Source organism: Ranitomeya imitator, chromosome 1 (genome assembly GCF_032444005.1).
Source record: "Ranitomeya imitator isolate aRanImi1 chromosome 1, aRanImi1.pri, whole genome shotgun sequence".
NCBI classification, from domain to species: domain Eukaryota; kingdom Metazoa; phylum Chordata; class Amphibia; order Anura; family Dendrobatidae; genus Ranitomeya; species Ranitomeya imitator.
Window position 1 is genome coordinate 211,983,449 of NC_091282.1, and position 18,143 is coordinate 212,001,591.

Genomic DNA, 18,143 nt, shown 5'->3' on the forward strand with positions numbered 1-18,143 from the left:
TAGCCCATGTGTTCCTGTTTCCATGATTGTTCTCTTGTGTCTACAAGACTGGGGAGTTCCACCACTCCTCTTGGGCTAGCTGCACAAAAGCTGTTCTGTCCTGTATGCACACATGGATTTTTCCTCTCTGAACCCTGTTCACACAGGTAATATACAGATGATCAGGTTTTTAAATACATCAGATAGGGATTGCATACATTAGTTAGGACTGCTCTGATATGGGTATACCGTGAAGATTGGTAGAGCAGCTTAGTATACATTTTTTGCAAAAAACGTATCAACCAAATACCCTGTTATTTACATCTTTTACTAGCACTTGCGGATTACTGCAAACATTTTTTCAAACTGAGTGTTTTTGGTTTTACCATTCTCTTTTGTGTCTTCAGGTTTCTTGGTGGTGTGTGAACATGTTCTTACAGACTTGTTCACTGTGCAAGTAGCCCATGTGTTCCTGTTTCCATGATTGTTCTCTTGTGTCTACAAGACTGGGGAGTTCCACCACTCCTCTTGGGCTAGCTGCACAAAAGCTGTTCTGTCCTGTATGCACACATGGATTTTTCCTCTCTGAACCCTGTTCACACAGGTAATATACAGATGATCAGGTTTTTAAATACATCAGATAGGGATTGCATACATTAGTTAGGACTGCTCTGATATGGGTATACCGTGAAGATTGGTAGAGCAGCTTAGTATACATTTTTTGCAAAAAACGTATCAACCAAATACCCTGTTATTTACATCTTTTACTAGCACTTGCGGATTACTGCAAACATTTTTTCAAACTGAGTGTTTTTGGTTTTACCATTCTCTTTTGTGTCTTCAGGTTTCTTGGTGGTGTGTGAACATGTTCTTACAGACTTGTTCACTGTGCAAGTAGCCCATGTGTTCCTGTTTCCATGATTGTTCTCTTGTGTCTACAAGACTGGGGAGTTCCACCACTCCTCTTGGGCTAGCTGCACAAAAGCTGTTCTGTCCTGTATGCACACATGGATTTTTCCTCTCTGAACCCTGTTCACACAGGTAATATACAGATGATCAGGTTTTTAAATACATCAGATAGGGATTGCATACATTAGTTAGGACTGCTCTGATATGGGTATACCGTGAAGATTGGTAGAGCAGCTTAGTATACATTTTTTGCAAAAAACGTATCAACCAAATACCCTGTTATTTACATCTTTTACTAGCACTTGCGGATTACTGCAAACATTTTTTCAAACTGAGTGTTTTTGGTTTTACCATTCTCTTTTGTGTCTTCAGGTTTCTTGGTGGTGTGTGAACATGTTCTTACAGACTTGTTCACTGTGCAAGTAGCCCATGTGTTCCTGTTTCCATGATTGTTCTCTTGTGTCTACAAGACTGGGGAGTTCCACCACTCCTCTTGGGCTAGCTGCACAAAAGCTGTTCTGTCCTGTATGCACACATGGATTTTTCCTCTCTGAACCCTGTTCACACAGGTAATATACAGATGATCAGGTTTTTAAATACATCAGATAGGGATTGCATACATTAGTTAGGACTGCTCTGATATGGGTATACCGTGAAGATTGGTAGAGCAGCTTAGTATACATTTTTTGCAAAAAACGTATCAACCAAATACCCTGTTATTTACATCTTTTACTAGCACTTGCGGATTACTGCAAACATTTTTTCAAACTGAGTGTTTTTGGTTTTACCATTCTCTTTTGTGTCTTCAGGTTTCTTGGTGGTGTGTGAACATGTTCTTACAGACTTGTTCACTGTGCAAGTAGCCCATGTGTTCCTGTTTCCATGATTGTTCTCTTGTGTCTACAAGACTGGGGAGTTCCACCACTCCTCTTGGGCTAGCTGCACAAAAGCTGTTCTGTCCTGTATGCACACATGGATTTTTCCTCTCTGAACCCTGTTCACACAGGTAATATACAGATGATCAGGTTTTTAAATACATCAGATAGGGATTGCATACATTAGTTAGGACTGCTCTGATATGGGTATACCGTGAAGATTGGTAGAGCAGCTTAGTATACATTTTTTGCAAAAAACGTATCAACCAAATACCCTGTTATTTACATCTTTTACTAGCACTTGCGGATTACTGCAAACATTTTTTCAAACTGAGTGTTTTTGGTTTTACCATTCTCTTTTGTGTCTTCAGGTTTCTTGGTGGTGTGTGAACATGTTCTTACAGACTTGTTCACTGTGCAAGTAGCCCATGTGTTCCTGTTTCCATGATTGTTCTCTTGTGTCTACAAGACTGGGGAGTTCCACCACTCCTCTTGGGCTAGCTGCACAAAAGCTGTTCTGTCCTGTATGCACACATGGATTTTTCCTCTCTGAACCCTGTTCACACAGGTAATATACAGATGATCAGGTTTTTAAATACATCAGATAGGGATTGCATACATTAGTTAGGACTGCTCTGATATGGGTATACCGTGAAGATTGGTAGAGCAGCTTAGTATACATTTTTTGCAAAAAACGTATCAACCAAATACCCTGTTATTTACATCTTTTACTAGCACTTGCGGATTACTGCAAACATTTTTTCAAACTGAGTGTTTTTGGTTTTACCATTCTCTTTTGTGTCTTCAGGTTTCTTGGTGGTGTGTGAACATGTTCTTACAGACTTGTTCACTGTGCAAGTAGCCCATGTGTTCCTGTTTCCATGATTGTTCTCTTGTGTCTACAAGACTGGGGAGTTCCACCACTCCTCTTGGGCTAGCTGCACAAAAGCTGTTCTGTCCTGTATGCACACATGGATTTTTCCTCTCTGAACCCTGTTCACACAGGTAATATACAGATGATCAGGTTTTTAAATACATCAGATAGGGATTGCATACATTAGTTAGGACTGCTCTGATATGGGTATACCGTGAAGATTGGTAGAGCAGCTTAGTATACATTTTTTGCAAAAAACGTATCAACCAAATACCCTGTTATTTACATCTTTTACTAGCGCTTGCGGATTACTGCAAACATTTTTTCAAACTGAGTGTTTTTGGTTTTACCATTCTCTTTTGTGTCTTCAGGTTTCTTGGTGGTGTGTGAACATGTTCTTACAGACTTGTTCACTGTGCAAGTAGCCCATGTGTTCCTGTTTCTACAATATAGAAAGTAGGCTCTATGCACTTTTAAATAGGTTACAGGGGTACACAGGCAGCATTGGTGTGGTCAGCGGAGGACTATTGGAAAGAGGGACCGCAGACAGACTTAATAGTCCTAAAATAAAAAAAATTAGGCTCAATGCAGTTCGAATTATCTTGCAGGGGTACACAGGCAGCATTGGTTTGTTCATCGGAGGACGATTGGAAGGAGTGTCTGACACAGTTAGTACTCCCCAAAAATAAATAGATGTTAGTGTCTCTCAAAACAACTAAACCAAAAAACAAAAGGGTTGCATACTTAGGTACAGGGGTGGGTTCCTCTGCTGAGTTTCAGACATAGTAATTTGGCGCCGCTAAGTATTTACTGGTGTCAATATAGGACACTGACCCTGACTATTTTAACTAGCATCATACATGTCAACAAATTGGTATTGTCAGTGCCAGGCATTGAAGGATGTCAGCGCATAGACTAAACATTGGTGGAGCTGTGAGAGATAATTTTGCAAGTGGTAGAGCACTGTTTAAGCTGGGGGGGAACTCTCTTGTGGCCGTCGGTACAGGCCCAGGGCCCTTCATGTTACAACGGTGTGTCTGACGTTGGTTGCATGCCACCACCGCCAGAGACACTTTATTGTATTATGAGGGACTCAGTGGCAGTGCCATTGGCCAAAAGCGGGCACACCCACCTCTTCAGACAAACGGCACTCTAACGGGTGCTTGCGCCAAGTGGTGAGACCACGGGCACATGGGGGGGAGTTAGCGCATTTAGGGAGGTGTAAACATGTCGTATGCTGGACAAACAGCTGCTGCAGATTAAGAGATTGGAACAGTCAGTAAGACCAGTCCACAAGCAAGACCTTTTTATAGGAAAGCTAGGTGTCAGCCGGGAAAGGTGGGGCAAAATAATTTGAAATCCATGAGTGGTTCATTTTAATGAAGGTTAGATCATCAACATTTTGGGTAGCCAGACGAGTCCTTTTTTTGGTTAATATTGAACCAGCAGCACTTAATACTCTTTCTGATAGCACACTAGCTGCTGGGCAAGCAAGCTCCTGCAATGCATATTCTGCCAATTCAGGCCAGGTGTCTATTTTGGATGCCCAGTAATCAAATGGGAATGACGGTTGAGGGAGAACATCGATAAGGGATGAAAAATAGTTAGTAACCATACTGGACAAATTTTGTCTCTTGTCACTTTGAATTGATGCTGCAGTACCTGTCCTGTCTGCGGTCATTGCGAAATCACTCCACAACCTGGTCAGAAAACCCCTCTGTCCAACGCCACTTCTGATTTGTGCAACTCTAACACCTCTGCCCTGTTGCCCCCTGCAGCTCGTGTGAGAACCATCACCGGCGCTGTGTGCTGGGAATGCCTGAATCAAACGGTCTACAAGAGTTGCTTGTTTGGTTGCTAATATTTGTTCGAGGTTCTCATGTGGCATGATATTTTGCAATTTGCCTTTATAGCGAGGATCAAGGAGGCAGGCCAACCAGTAATCGTGATCGGTCATCATTTTAATAATGCGTGGGTCCCTTTTGAGGATACGTAAGGCATAATCCACCATGTGGGCCAAATTTCCAGTTATCAAATCTGCGGTTGTGCTGGGTTGAGGGGCAGTTTCAGGCAAATCTACGTCACTTGTCTCCCTCAAAAAACCTGAACCCGGCCTTGCAACGCCACCAGTTTCTACTGGCCCCGGAGAAGCTTCCTCATTCAAAAAATACTCATCCCCATCATCCTCCTCGTCCTCCTCCTCTTCGCCTGCTACCTCGTCCTGTAGATTGCCCTGACCAGACAATGGCTGACTGTCATCAAGGCTTTCCTCTTCCTCGGCTGCAGATGCCTGCTCCTTTATGTGCGTCAAACTTTGAATCAGCAGATGCATTAGGGGGATGCTCATGCTTATTATGGCGCTGTCTGCATTAACCAGCCGTGTGCATTCCTCAAAACACTGAAGAACTTGACACAGGTCTTGTACCTTCGACCACTGCACACCTGACAACTCCATGTCTGCCATCCAACTGCCTGCCCGTGTATGTGTATCCTCCCACAAATACATAACAGCACGCCTCTGTTCGCACAGTCTCTGAAGCATGTGCAGTGTGGAGTTCCACTTTGTTGCAACATCGATGATTAGGCGATGCTGGGGAAGGTTCAAAGACTGTTGATGGTTCTGCATAAGGCTGGAGTGTACGGGCGAACGGCGGATATGCGTGCAAAGTCTGCGCACTTTGAGGAGCAGGTCGGGTAACCCCGGATAACTTTTCAAGAAGCACTGCACCACCAGGTTTAATGTGTGAGAAAGGCAAGGAATGTGTTTCAGTTGGGAAAGGGCTATGGCAGCCATAAAATTCCTTCCGTTATCACTCACTACCTTGCCTGCCTCAAGATGTACAGTGCCCAGCCATGACTGAGTTTCTTGCTGCAAGAACTCGGACAGAACTTCTGTGGTGTGTCTGTCGTCACCCAAACACTTAATTGCCAATACAGCCTGCTGACGCTTGCCACTAGCTGTCCCATAATGGGACACCTCGTGTGCAACAGTGGCAGCTGCGGATGGAGTGCTCGTGCGACTGCGGTCTGTGGACGAGCTCTCACTTCTGCAGGAGGATGAGGAGGAGGAGGAGGAGGGGGGGGGCAAATGCCTACAGACAACTGTTTCGTAGACTGTGGGCTAGCCAGAACTGTCCCAATATTGCTGTCCCCTGTGGACCCTGCATCCACCACATTAACCCAGTGTGCCGTGATGGACACGTAACTAGAGTTGAGCGACCTTGACCTTTTTAGAGTCGAGCCGGGTTTCGCGAAACCCGACTATCTCAAAAGTCGGATCGAGTGAAATCGGCCGATTATGACGTAAAGTCGGGATCGACCGAAACACGAAACCCAATGCAAGTCAATGGGGCAGCATAGTCGGCAGTGAGTGGGGGCCAGGAAAACACCTAGAGTGCCCATTTTAATGTCAAAACCATCCATTCTTCTTAATGAAGCTTGTCAAGCGTAATTTACCTTATAATAATTGGAAGGCATTTGAAATTGGGGGTCATTTGGCTAAAGTTGTGGTGGGTAGGGCTGGTTCAAGTAATTAGTGGGCCCAGGAAATCTGGACCACGTCACGGCAGTGGAGCAGGGAGAGGTAAGTATTTCAACTTTGCAAGTGCTGTGAACCTGAGCAAGCAGGGGGGGCCCACTCGTTGGCATTGGCACTGGCACAGGGCCCCTCAAAGTACAGCGGTGTGTTTGTACAGCGGGGGCGCCTCCCACCGGCAGCAACACTTTTGCGTACTATGAGAGGCCCTGTGCCAGTGACGTCACCAACTAGTATTCCTCCCCCCACCTGATGAAGGAACCTGCACTTTCATCTGCACCTTCCTGTTTGTCCCCGTGTAAGGTGGTATGGTATGCGGGAAGGGGGACCTGACTTTCAGCAGGGTCACAATCTTGCAGTGTAGCGTGCACGGGAAATGTTGCGTTATGGGTCAATGTACCAGCAGACTCATCTATCACTGGCTGGGCAATGGGCAGGATGAGGAGGAAACACAGATATAGGCCCAAAGAATAAAGTGGGCTAAATGCAGTTCAAAATTGGTAACACAGGACTAATCAGGGGGCATTGCAGTGGAGGACAACTGGAATGAGAGGCTGACACAGAGAGTAGGCCCAAATCAGTAAGTAGTCGAAATGCAGTTCAAAATTGGCAACAGTAGTAAACAGGCGGCACAGCTTTGTTCAGTGGAGGAGAACAGCAAGGAGTGGCAGACACCGATAGTAGGCCCCAACCCAACTAGTAGGCCAAATGCAGTCTAACGTTAACAACTACTTAACGAGCGCCTGAAAACGGAACTTCAGGACAGGAAACCAGGAGAACAGCAAGGAGTGGCAGACACCGATAGTAGGCCCCAAACCAACTAGTACGCCAAATGCAGTTGTTCCGTTTAACCACAATTTAATGAGAGCCTGAAGATAGAAGTTCAGGAAAGGCAACCTGGAGAACACCTTGGAGTGGAACACACCATCTCTCTACACCCCATACCCAATTTGTAGGTCTAATGCAGCGTAGTTTCAAACAACTACTAAACGAGAGCATGATGATCGAAGCATTGGCGAGGAAACCTGGGGAACACCTTGGAGTGGAACACACCATCTCTCTACAGTGGAACACACCATCTCTCTACACCCCATACCCAATTTGTAGGCCTAATGCAGCGTAGTTTCCAACAACTACTAAACGAGAGCCGGAAGATCGAAGCAATGGAGAGGAAACCTGGGGAACACCTTGGAGTGTAACACACCATCTCTCTACACCCCATACCCAATTTGTAGGCCTAATGCAGCGTAGTTTCCAACAACTACTAAACGAGAGCCGGAAGATCGAAGCAATGGAGAGGAAACCTGGGGAACACCTTGGAGTGTAACACACCATCTCTCTACACCCCATACCCAATTTGTAGGCCTAATGCAGCGTAGTTTCCAACAACTACTAAACGAGAGCCGGAAGATCGAAGCAATGGAGAGGAAACCTGGGGAACACCTTGGAGTGTAACACACCATCTCTCTACACCCCATACCCAATTTGTAGGCCCAATGCAGCGTAGTTTCCAACAACTACTAAACGAGAGCCGGAAGATCGAAGCAATGGAGAGGAAACCTGGGGAACACCTTGGAGTGTAACACACCATCTCTCTACACCCCATACCCAATTTGTAGGCCTAATGCAGCGTAGTTTCCAACAACTACTAAATGAGAGCCGGAAGATCGAAGCAATGGAGAGGAAACCTGGGGAACACCTTGGAGTGTAACACACCATCTCTCTACACCCCATACCCAATTTGTAGTCCTAATGCAGCGTAGTTTCCAACAACTACTAAACGAGAGCCGGAAGATCGAAGCTCAGGAAAGGCAACCTGGGGAACACCTTGGAGTGTAACAAACCCTCTCTCTACACCACGGAAGGGCTGATTCTTAGGAAGGAAGGCTGTCGGAAAGAAGCAGGGCGCGTCCGAGGGTGATTATATTCTTATTAGGTATATACTCACCCTCGGACGCGCCCTGCTTCTTTATTTGTAATGAATGTTTATTTGCAATGTGGTTTTGACTTACTCTATTTTTTTGGTAAATAATGATTTTATTATTTTCATTGTTTTGCATCTTCTTGGCAATAATATAAAGAAGACGCGACAGGACAACACTCGGTGGATGCCATATCTGTGTTTAAAATTGAAAAAACCTTTCAGTTAACTACTTGCAGGAGAAAGTTATTGTAGCTGGTGGCCATTTTTAGTACTGTACCAGATTTTTGTTGTATGTGTTTGTTTTTAATGTTAAAATGTCTGCATTTGATATCTCTCCAGTATTTTCTTTTTTATAAGCAAAATACTTATTTTTATATTTTCTGATGTTGGTTCCAGGGGTACACGGGCAGCAGTGGTGTGGTCAGTGGAGGCCTAGTGGAAGGAGTGACCGCAGACAGGCATCGAAGGCCTAAAATAATAACACATGGCTGTAGGCAATTTTAAATTGGTTCCAGGGGTACACGGGCAGCAGTGGTGTGGTCAGTGGAGGCCTAGTGGAAGGAGTCACCGCAGACAGGCATCGAAGGCCTAAAATAATAACACATGGCTGTAGGCAATTTTAAATTGGTTCCAGGGGTACACGGGCAGCAGTGGTGTGGTCAGTGGAGGCCTAGTGGAAGGAGTGACCGCAGACAGGCATCGAAGGCCTAAAATAATAACACATGGCTGTAGGCAATTTTAAATTGGTTCCAGGGGTACACGGGCAGCAGTGGTGTGGTCAGTGGAGGCCTAGTGGAAGGAGTCACCGCAGACAGGCATCGAAGGCCTAAAATAATAACACATGGCTGTAGGCAATTTTAAATTGGTTACAGGGGTACACGGGCAGCAGTGGTGTGGTCAGTGGAGGCCTAGTGGAAGGAGTGACCGCAGACAGGCATCGAAGGCCTAAAATAATAACACATGGCTGTAGGCAATTTTAAATTGGTTCCAGGGGTACACGGGCAGCAGTGGTGTGGTCAGTGGAGGCCTAGTGGAAGGAGTCACCGCAGACAGGCATCGAAGGCCTAAAATAATAACACATGGCTGTAGGCAATTTTAAATTGGTTCCAGGGGTACACGGGCAGCAGTGGTGTGGTCAGTGGAGGCCTAGTGGAAGGAGTGACCGCAGACAGGCATCGAAGGCCTAAAATAATAACACATGGCTGTAGGCAATTTTAAATTGGTTCCAGGGGTACACGGGCAGCAGTGGTGTGGTCAGTGGAGGCCTAGTGGAAGGAGTGACCGCAGACAGGCATCGAAGGCCTAAAATAATAACACATGGCTGTAGGCAATTTTAAATTGGTTACAGGGGTACACGGGCAGCAGTGGTGTGGTCAGTGGAGGCCTAGTGGAAGGAGTGACCACAGACAGGCATCGAAGGCCTAACATAACAAAAATGTCAATACAATGGTATTGTCAGTGGCAGGCATTGAAGGATGTCAGCGCATAGACTAAACATTGGTGGAGCTGTGAGATAATTTTGCAAGTGGTAGAGCACTGTTTGAGCTGGGGTGGGGGGAAACTGTCTTGTGGCCGGCGGTACAGGCCCAGGGCCCCTCATATTACAACGGTGTGTCTGACGTTGGGTGCGCACCACCACCGCCAGAGACACTTTATTGTACTAGGAGGGACCCAGTGGCAGTGCCGTCGACCAAAAGCGGGCTCACCCACCTCTTCAGACAAACTGCACTCTCACGGGTGCTGTCGCCAAGTGTCGATACCACGGCCCCGTGTGGGGAGTTTGGCCATTTAGTGAGGTGTAAACATGTTGTATGCTGGACAATCAGGTGCAGAAAATTACGAGATTGGAAAAGGCATTCAGAATAGTCCACAGGCAAGACCTTTTCATAGGAAAGCTAGGTGTCAGCCGGGCAAGGTGGGGCAAAAGATTTCGAAATCCAGTTGTGGTTCATTTTAATGAAGGTTAGATCATCTACATTTTGGGTAGCCAGACGAGTCCTTTTTTCTGTTAGTATTGAACCTGCAGCACTGAATACTCTTTCTGATAGGACACTAGCTGCCGGGCAAGCAAGCTCCTGCAATGCATATTCTGCCAATTCTGGCCAGGTGTCTAATTTTGATGCCCAGTAATCAAATGGGAATGACGGTTGAGGGAGAACATCGATAAGGGATGAAAAATAGTTTGTAACCATACTGGACAAATGTTGTCTCCTGTCACTTTGAATTGATGCTGCAGTACCTGTCCTGTCTGCGGTCATAGCAAAATCACTCCACAACCTGGTCAGAAAACCCCTCTGGCCAACGCCACTTCTGATTTCTGCCCCTCTAACTCCTCTGGTCTGCTGGCCCCTGCAGCTCGTGTGAGAACGATTACGGGCGCTGTGTGCAGGGAATGCCAGAAGCAAACGGTCAACAAGAGTTGATTGTTTGGTTGCTAATATTAGTTCGAAGTTCTCATGTGGCATTATATTTTGCAATTTGCCTTTATAGCGAGGATCAAGGAGGCAGGCCAACCAGTAATCGTCATCATTCATCATTTTAGTTATGCGTGTGTCCCTTTTGAGGATACGTAAGGCATAATCCGCCATGTGGGCCAAAGTTCCAGTTCTCAAATCTGCGGTTGTGCTTGGTTGAGGGACAGTTTCAGGCAAATCCACGTCACTTGTGTCCCTCAAAAAACCAGAACCCGCCTTGCCGCGTCACCAATTTCCAGTGGCCCCGGAAAAGCTTCCTCATTAAAAATATAATCATCCCCATCATCCTCCTCGTCCTCCTCCTCCTCTTCGCCCGCTACCTCGTCCTGTACACTGCCCTGGCTGACTGTCATCAAGGATTTCCTCTTCCTCAGCTGCAGACGCCTGATCCTTTATGTGCGTCAAACTTTGCATCAGCAGACGCATTAGGGGGATGCTCATGCTTATTATGGCGTTGTCTGCACTAACCAGCCGTGTGCATTCCTCAAAACACTGAAGGACTTGGCACATGTCTTGAATCTTCGACCACTGCACACCTGAGAACTCCATGTCTGCCATCCTACTGCCTGCCCGTGTATGTGTATCCTCCCACAAAAACATAACAGCCCGCCTCTGTTCACACAGTCTCTGAAGCATGTGCAGTGTTGAGTTCCACCTTGTTGCAACGTCTATGATTAGGCGATGCTGGGGAAGGTTCAAAGAACGCTGATAGGTCTGCATACGGCTGGAGTGTACGGGCGAACGGCGGATATGTGAGCAAAGTCCACGCACTTTGAGGAGCAGGTCGGATAACCCCGGATAACTTTTCAGGAAGCACTGCACCACCAGGTTTAAGGTGTGAGCCAGGCAAGGAATGTGTTTCAGTTGGGAAAGGGAGATGGCAGCCATGAAATTCCATCCGTTATCACTCACTACCTTGCCTGCCTCAAGATCTACAGTGCCCAGCCACGACTGCGTTTCTTTCTGCAAGAACTCGGACAGAACTTCCGCGGTGTGTCTGTTGTCGCCCAAACACTTCATAGCCAATACATCCTGCTGACGTTTGCCAGTAGCTGCCCCATAATGGGAGACCTGGTGTGCAACAGTGGCAGCTGCGGATGGAGTGGTTGGGCGACTGCGGTCTGTGGACGAGCTCTCGCTTCTGCAGGAGGACGAAGAGGAGGAGGAGGGGGTGCGAACGGCTACAGCCAATTGTTTCCTAGACCGTGGGCTAGGCAGAACTGTCCCAAACTTGCTGTCCCCTGTGGACCCTGCATCCACCACATTTACCCAGTGTGCCGTGATGGACACGTAACGTCCCTGGCCATGCCTACTGGTCCATGCATCTGTTGTCAGGTGCACCTTTGTGCTCACAGATTGCCTGAGTGCATGGACGATGCGCTCTTTAACATGCTGGTGGAGGGCTGGGATGGCTTTTCTGGAAAAAAAGTGTCGACTGGGTAGCTCGTAGCGTGGTACAGCGTAGTCCATCAGAGCTTTGAAAGCTTAGCTTTCAACTAACCGGTAGGGCATCATCTCTAACGAGATTAGTCTAGCTATGTGTGCGTTCAAACCCTGTGTACGCGGATGCGAGGCTAAGTACTTCCTTTTTCTAACCATAGTCTCATGTAGGGTGAGCTGGACTGGAGAGCTGGAGATCGTGGAACTAGCGGGGGTGCCGGTGGACATGGCAGACTGAGAGACGGTGGGAGATGGTATTGTTGCCACCGGTGCCCTAGATGCAGTGTTTCCTACTACGAAACTGGTGATTCCCTGACCCTGACTGCTTTGGCCTGGCAAAGAAATCTGCACAGATACTGCAGGTGGTGCGGAAAATGGTGGCCCTACACTGCCGGAAGGGATGTTGCGTTGCTGACTAGCTTCATTGGCCGAGGGTGCTACAACCTTAAGGGACGTTTGGTAGTTAGTCCAGGCTTGCAAATGCATGGTGGTTAAATGTCTATGCATGCAACTTGTATTGAGACTTTTCAGATTCTGTCCTCTGCTTAAGGTAGTTGAACATTTTTGACAGATGACTTTGCGCTGATCAATTGGATGTTGTTTAAAAAAATGCCAGACTGCACTCTTTCTAGCATCGGATACCTTTTCAGGCATTGCAGACTAAGCTTTAACCGGATGGCCACGCTGTCCTCCAACAGGTTTTGGCTTTGCCACGCGTTTTGGGCAAGATACGGGCCCGGCAGATGGAACCTGTTGCGATGTTGATGCCTGCTGCGGCCCCTCCTCCTCCGCTTCAGAACTGCTGCCGCCTGCACCCTGTTCCCCCAATGGCTGCCAATCGGGGTCAAGAACTGGGTCATCTATTACCTCTTCTTGTAGCTCGTGTGCAACTTCGTCTGTGTCACCGTGTCGGTCGGTGGTATAGCGTTCGTGATGGGGCAACATAGTCTCATCAGGGTCTGATTCTTGATCAGCACCCTGCGAGGGCAATGTTGTGGTCTGAGTCAAAGGACCAGCATAGTAGTCTGGCTGTGGCTGTGCATCAGTGCACTCCATGTCAGATTCAACTTGTAATGGGCATGGACTGTTAACTGCTTCACTTTCTAAGCCAGGGACGGTATGTGTAAAGAGCTCCATGGAGTAACCCGTTGTGTCGCCTGCTGCATTCTTCTCTGTTGTTGTTTTTGCTGAAGAGGACAAGGAAGCGACTTGTCCCTGACCGTGAACATCCACTAACGACGCGCTGCTTTGACATTTACCAGTTTCACGAGAGGAGGCAAAAGAGCTAGAGGCTGAGTCAGCAAGATAAGCCAAAACTTGCTCTTGCTGCTCCGGCTTTAAAAGCGGTTTTCCTACTCCCAGAAAAGGGAGCGGTCGAGGCCTTGTGTAGCCAGACGACGAACCTGGCTCCACAGCTCCAGACTTAGGTGCAATATTTTTTTTCCCACGACCAGCTGATGCTCCACCACTACCACTACCCTCATTACCAGCTGACAATGAACGCCCCCGGCCACGACCTCTTCCACCATACTTCCTCATTGTTTTAAAAACGTAAACAAACTAACGGTATTTGTTGCTGTCACACAAATTACACGGTGAGCTATAACTTCAGTATGATTTAGCTACCCCTTTACAGGTGAGTGAGACCACAACGAAAATCAGGCACAATGTTACACACTCTGTTGTTGGTGGCAACAAATGAGAGAGATGCCACACACGCAGGACTGTCACTGAAGCACAAATGTAAATATTAATCTCCCACTGATTTGATTTTTTTTTTTTTTTAAGGGAGACTTTAGGAAAAAAAAATAATAGAATAAAATGATTTTTTCAGGAAGAATTTAGAAACCAAATAAAATAAAATGATTTTTTCAGGGAGAATTTAGAAAACAAATAAAACAAAAAAAGGCTTTCTATGGCCCACTGAGTGAGAGATGACGCACACAGGAGTCAGGAGTGGCACACAAGCCCAGAGGCCAATATTTATCTCCCACTGATTGATGTAGTGATTTTTTCAGGTAGATTTTGGAACCCAAATCAAGCTAAAAAAAATAATAGGCTTTCTATGGCCCACAATTGGAGAGAGAGAGAGAGAGATGGCACACCCAGGAGTCAAGACTGGCACACAATAGGGGATAGGGGAAAATATGTGCAAGTGGGTTGAGAGCTGGCTCAGGGATAGGAAACAAAGGGTGGTTATTAATGGAGCACACTCGGACTGGGTAGCGGTTAGCAGTGGGGTACCACAGGGGTCAGTATTGGGCCCTCTTCTTTTTAACATATTTATTAATGACCTTGTAGGGGGCATTCAGAGTAGAATTTCAATATTTGCAGATGACACTAAACTCTGCAGGGTAATCAATACAGAGGAGGACAATTTTATATTACAGGATGATTTATGTAAACTAGAAGCTTGGGCTGATAAATGGCAAATGAGCTTTAATGGGGATAAATGTAAGGTCATGCACTTGGGTAGAAGTAATAAGATGTATAATTATGTGCTTAATTCTAAAACTCTGGGCAAAACCGTCAATGAAAAAGACCTGGGTGTATGGGTGGATGACAAACTTAAATTCAGTGGCCAGTGTCAGGCAGCTGCTACAAAGGCAAATAAAATAATGGGATGCATTAAAAGAGGCATAGATGCTCATGAGGAGAATATAATTTTACCTCTATACAAGTCACTAGTTCGACCACACTTAGAATACTGTGCACAGTTCTGGTCTCCGGTGTATAAGAAAGACATAGCTGAACTGGAGCGGGTGCAGAGAAGAGCGACCAAGGTTATTAGAGGACTGGGGGGTCTGCAATACCAAGATAGGTTATTACACTTGGGGCTATTTAGTTTGGAAAAACGAAGACTAAGGGGTGATCTCATTTTAATGTATAAATATATGAGGGGACAGTACAAAGACCTTTCTGATGATCTTTTTAATCATAGACCTGAAACAGGGACAAGGGGGCATCCTCTGCGGTTGGAGGAAAAAAGGTTTAAGCATAATAACAGACACGGATTCTTTACTGTAAGAGCAGTGAGACTATGGAACTCTCTGCCGTGTGATGTTGTAATGAGTGATTCATTACTTAAATTTAAGAGGGGACTGGATACCTTTCTGGAAAAGTATAATGTTACAGGGTATATACACTAGATTCCTTGATAGGGCGTTGATCCAGGGAACTAGTCTGATTGCCGTATGTGGAGTCGGGAAGGAGTTTTTTTCCCCAATGTGGAGCTTACTCTTTGCACATGGGTTTTTTTTGCCTTCCTCTGGATCAACATGTTAGGGCATGTTAGGTTAGGCTATGGGTTGAACTAGATGGACATATAGTCTTCCTTCAACCTTAATAACTATGTAACTATGTAACAAGCAGAAAGGGCAATATTAATCTCCCACTGATTTGTTTTTTTTTTGTTTTTTTTCAGGGAGACTTTAGGAAAAAAAAAAATAGAATAAAATGATTTTTTGAGGAAGAATTTAGAAACCAAATAAAATAAAATGATTTTTTCAGGGAGAATTTAGAAAACAAATAAAACAAAAAAAGGCTTTCTATGGCCCACTGAGTGAGAGATGACGCACACAGGAGTCAGGAGTGGCACACAAGCCCAGAGGCCAATATTTATCTCCCACTGATTGATGTAGTGATTTTTTCAGGTAGATTTTGGAACCCAAATCAAGCTAAAAAAAATAATAGGCTTTCTATGGCCCACAATTGGAGAGAGAGAGAGAGATGGCACACCCAGGAGTCAAGACTGGCACACAAGCAGAAAGGGCAATATTAATCTCCCACTGATTTGTTTTTTTTTTTTTTTTTTTCAGGGAGACTTTAGGAAAAAAAAAATGGAATAAAATGATTTTTTCAGGAAGAATTTAGAAACCAAATAAAATAAAATGATTTTTTCAGGGAGAATTTAGAAAACAAATAAAACAAAAAAAGGCTTTCTATGGCCCACTGAGTGAGAGATGACGCACACAGGAGTCAGGAGTGGCACACAAGCCCAGAGGCCAATATTTATCTCCCACTGATTGATGTAGTGATTTTTTCAGGTAGATTTTGGAACCCAAATCAAGCTAAAAAAATAATAGGCTTTCTATGGCCCACAATTGGAGAGAGAGAGAGAGATGGCACACCCAGGAGTCAAGACTGGCACACAAGCAGAAAGGGCAATATTAATCTCCCACTGATTTTTTTTTTTTTTTTCAGGGAGACTTTAGGAAAAAAAAAATAGAATAAAATGATTTTTTCAGGAAGAATTTAGAAACCAAAGAAAATAAAATGATTTTTTCAGGGAGAATTTAGAAAAGAGATAAAACAAAAAAAGGCTTTCTATGGCCCACTGAGTGAGAGATGACGCACACAGGAGTCAGGAGTGGCACACAAGCCCAGAGGCCAATATTTATCTCCCACTGATTGATGTAGTGATTTTTTCAGGTAGATTTTGGAACCCAAATCAAGCTAAAAAAATAATAGGCTTTCTATGGCCCACAATTGGAGAGAGAGAGAGAGAGATGGCACACCCAGGAGTCAAGACTGGCACACAAGCAGAAAGGGCAATATTAATCTCCCACTGATTTGTTTTATTTTTGTTTTTTTTTCAGGGAGACTTTAGGAAAAAAAAAATAGAATAAAATGATTTTTTCAGGAAGAATTTAGAAACCAAAGAAAATAAAATGATTTTTTCAGGGAGAATTTAGAAAACAAATAAAACAAAAAAAGGCTTTCTATGGCCCACTGAGTGAGAGATGACGCACACAGGAGTCAGGAGTGGCACACAAGCCCAGAGGCCAATATTTATCTCCCACTTTTTTTTTTTTGTTCCAGGGAAAATTTATAGACCCAATAAAAAAAATAATAAATAGGCTTTCTATGGCCCACTATCTGAGAGACAGAGAGAGATGGCACGCTTAGGACTGGCACACAAGCCCAAAGGCCAATATTAATCTCCCTTTTTTTTTAAGGGAGAATTTATAAAACCAAAAAAAAATAAATAAATAGGCTTTCTATGGCCCACTATTTGTGAGAGAGATGGCACGCTCAGGACTGGCACACAAGCCCAGAGGCCAATATTAATCTCCCACTTTTTTTTTTTTTTCCAGGGAAAATTTATAAACCCATTAAAAAAAAAAAAAAAAAAATAGGCTTTCTATGGCCCACTATCTGAGAGAGAGAGATGGCACGCTTAGGACTGGCACACAAGCCCAAAGGCCAATATTAATCTCCCTTTTTTTTTAAGGGAGAATTTATAAAACCAAAAAAAAAAAAATAAATAGGCTTTCTATGGCCCACTATTTGTGAGAGAGATGGCACGCTCAGGACTGGCACACAAGCCCAGAGGCCAATATTAATCTCCCACTTTTTTTTTTTTTTTCCAGGGAAAATTTATAAACCCATTAAAAAAAATAAATAAATAGGCTTTCTATGGCCCACTATCTGAGAGAGAGAGATGGCACGCTTAGGACTGGCACACAAGCCCAAAGGCCAATATTAATCTCCCACTGATTGATTTATTGATTTTTTCAGGTAGAATTCAGAACCCAAATAAAGAAAAAAAAAAAAAAATGGGCTTTCTATGGCCCACTGAGTGAGTGATGATGCACACAGGAGTCAAGAGTGGCACACAAGCCCTGAGGCCAATATTTTTCTCCCACTGATTGATGTAGTGATTTTTTCAGGTAGATTTTATAACCCAAATCAAGCAAAAAAATAAATAGGCTTTCTATGGCCCACTGAGTGAGAGATGACACAGACAGGGATGGCACTCTAGCAGAAATGTCAATCTTAATCTCCCACAAAAAAAAAAAAAAAACAGGGAGTGTCCTTCAATTACTATCTCCCTGCAGTAATCTCAGCCAGGTATGGCAGGCAGCAATAAGGAGTGGACTGATGCACAAATTAAATAAAAAGTGTGTACAAACCAAAAAGATAGCTGTGCAGAAAGGAAGGAACAAGAGGATTTGTGCATTGAAAAAAGCAGTTGGTTTGCACAGCGGCGTACACACAGCAATGCAGCTATCAGGGAGCCTTCTAGGGCAGCCCAATGAGCTACAGCGCTGAGGGAAAAAAAAAAAAATGTAGCTTCCACTGTCCCTGCACACCGAAGGTGCTGTTGGGCAGTGGAAATCGCTACAGCACA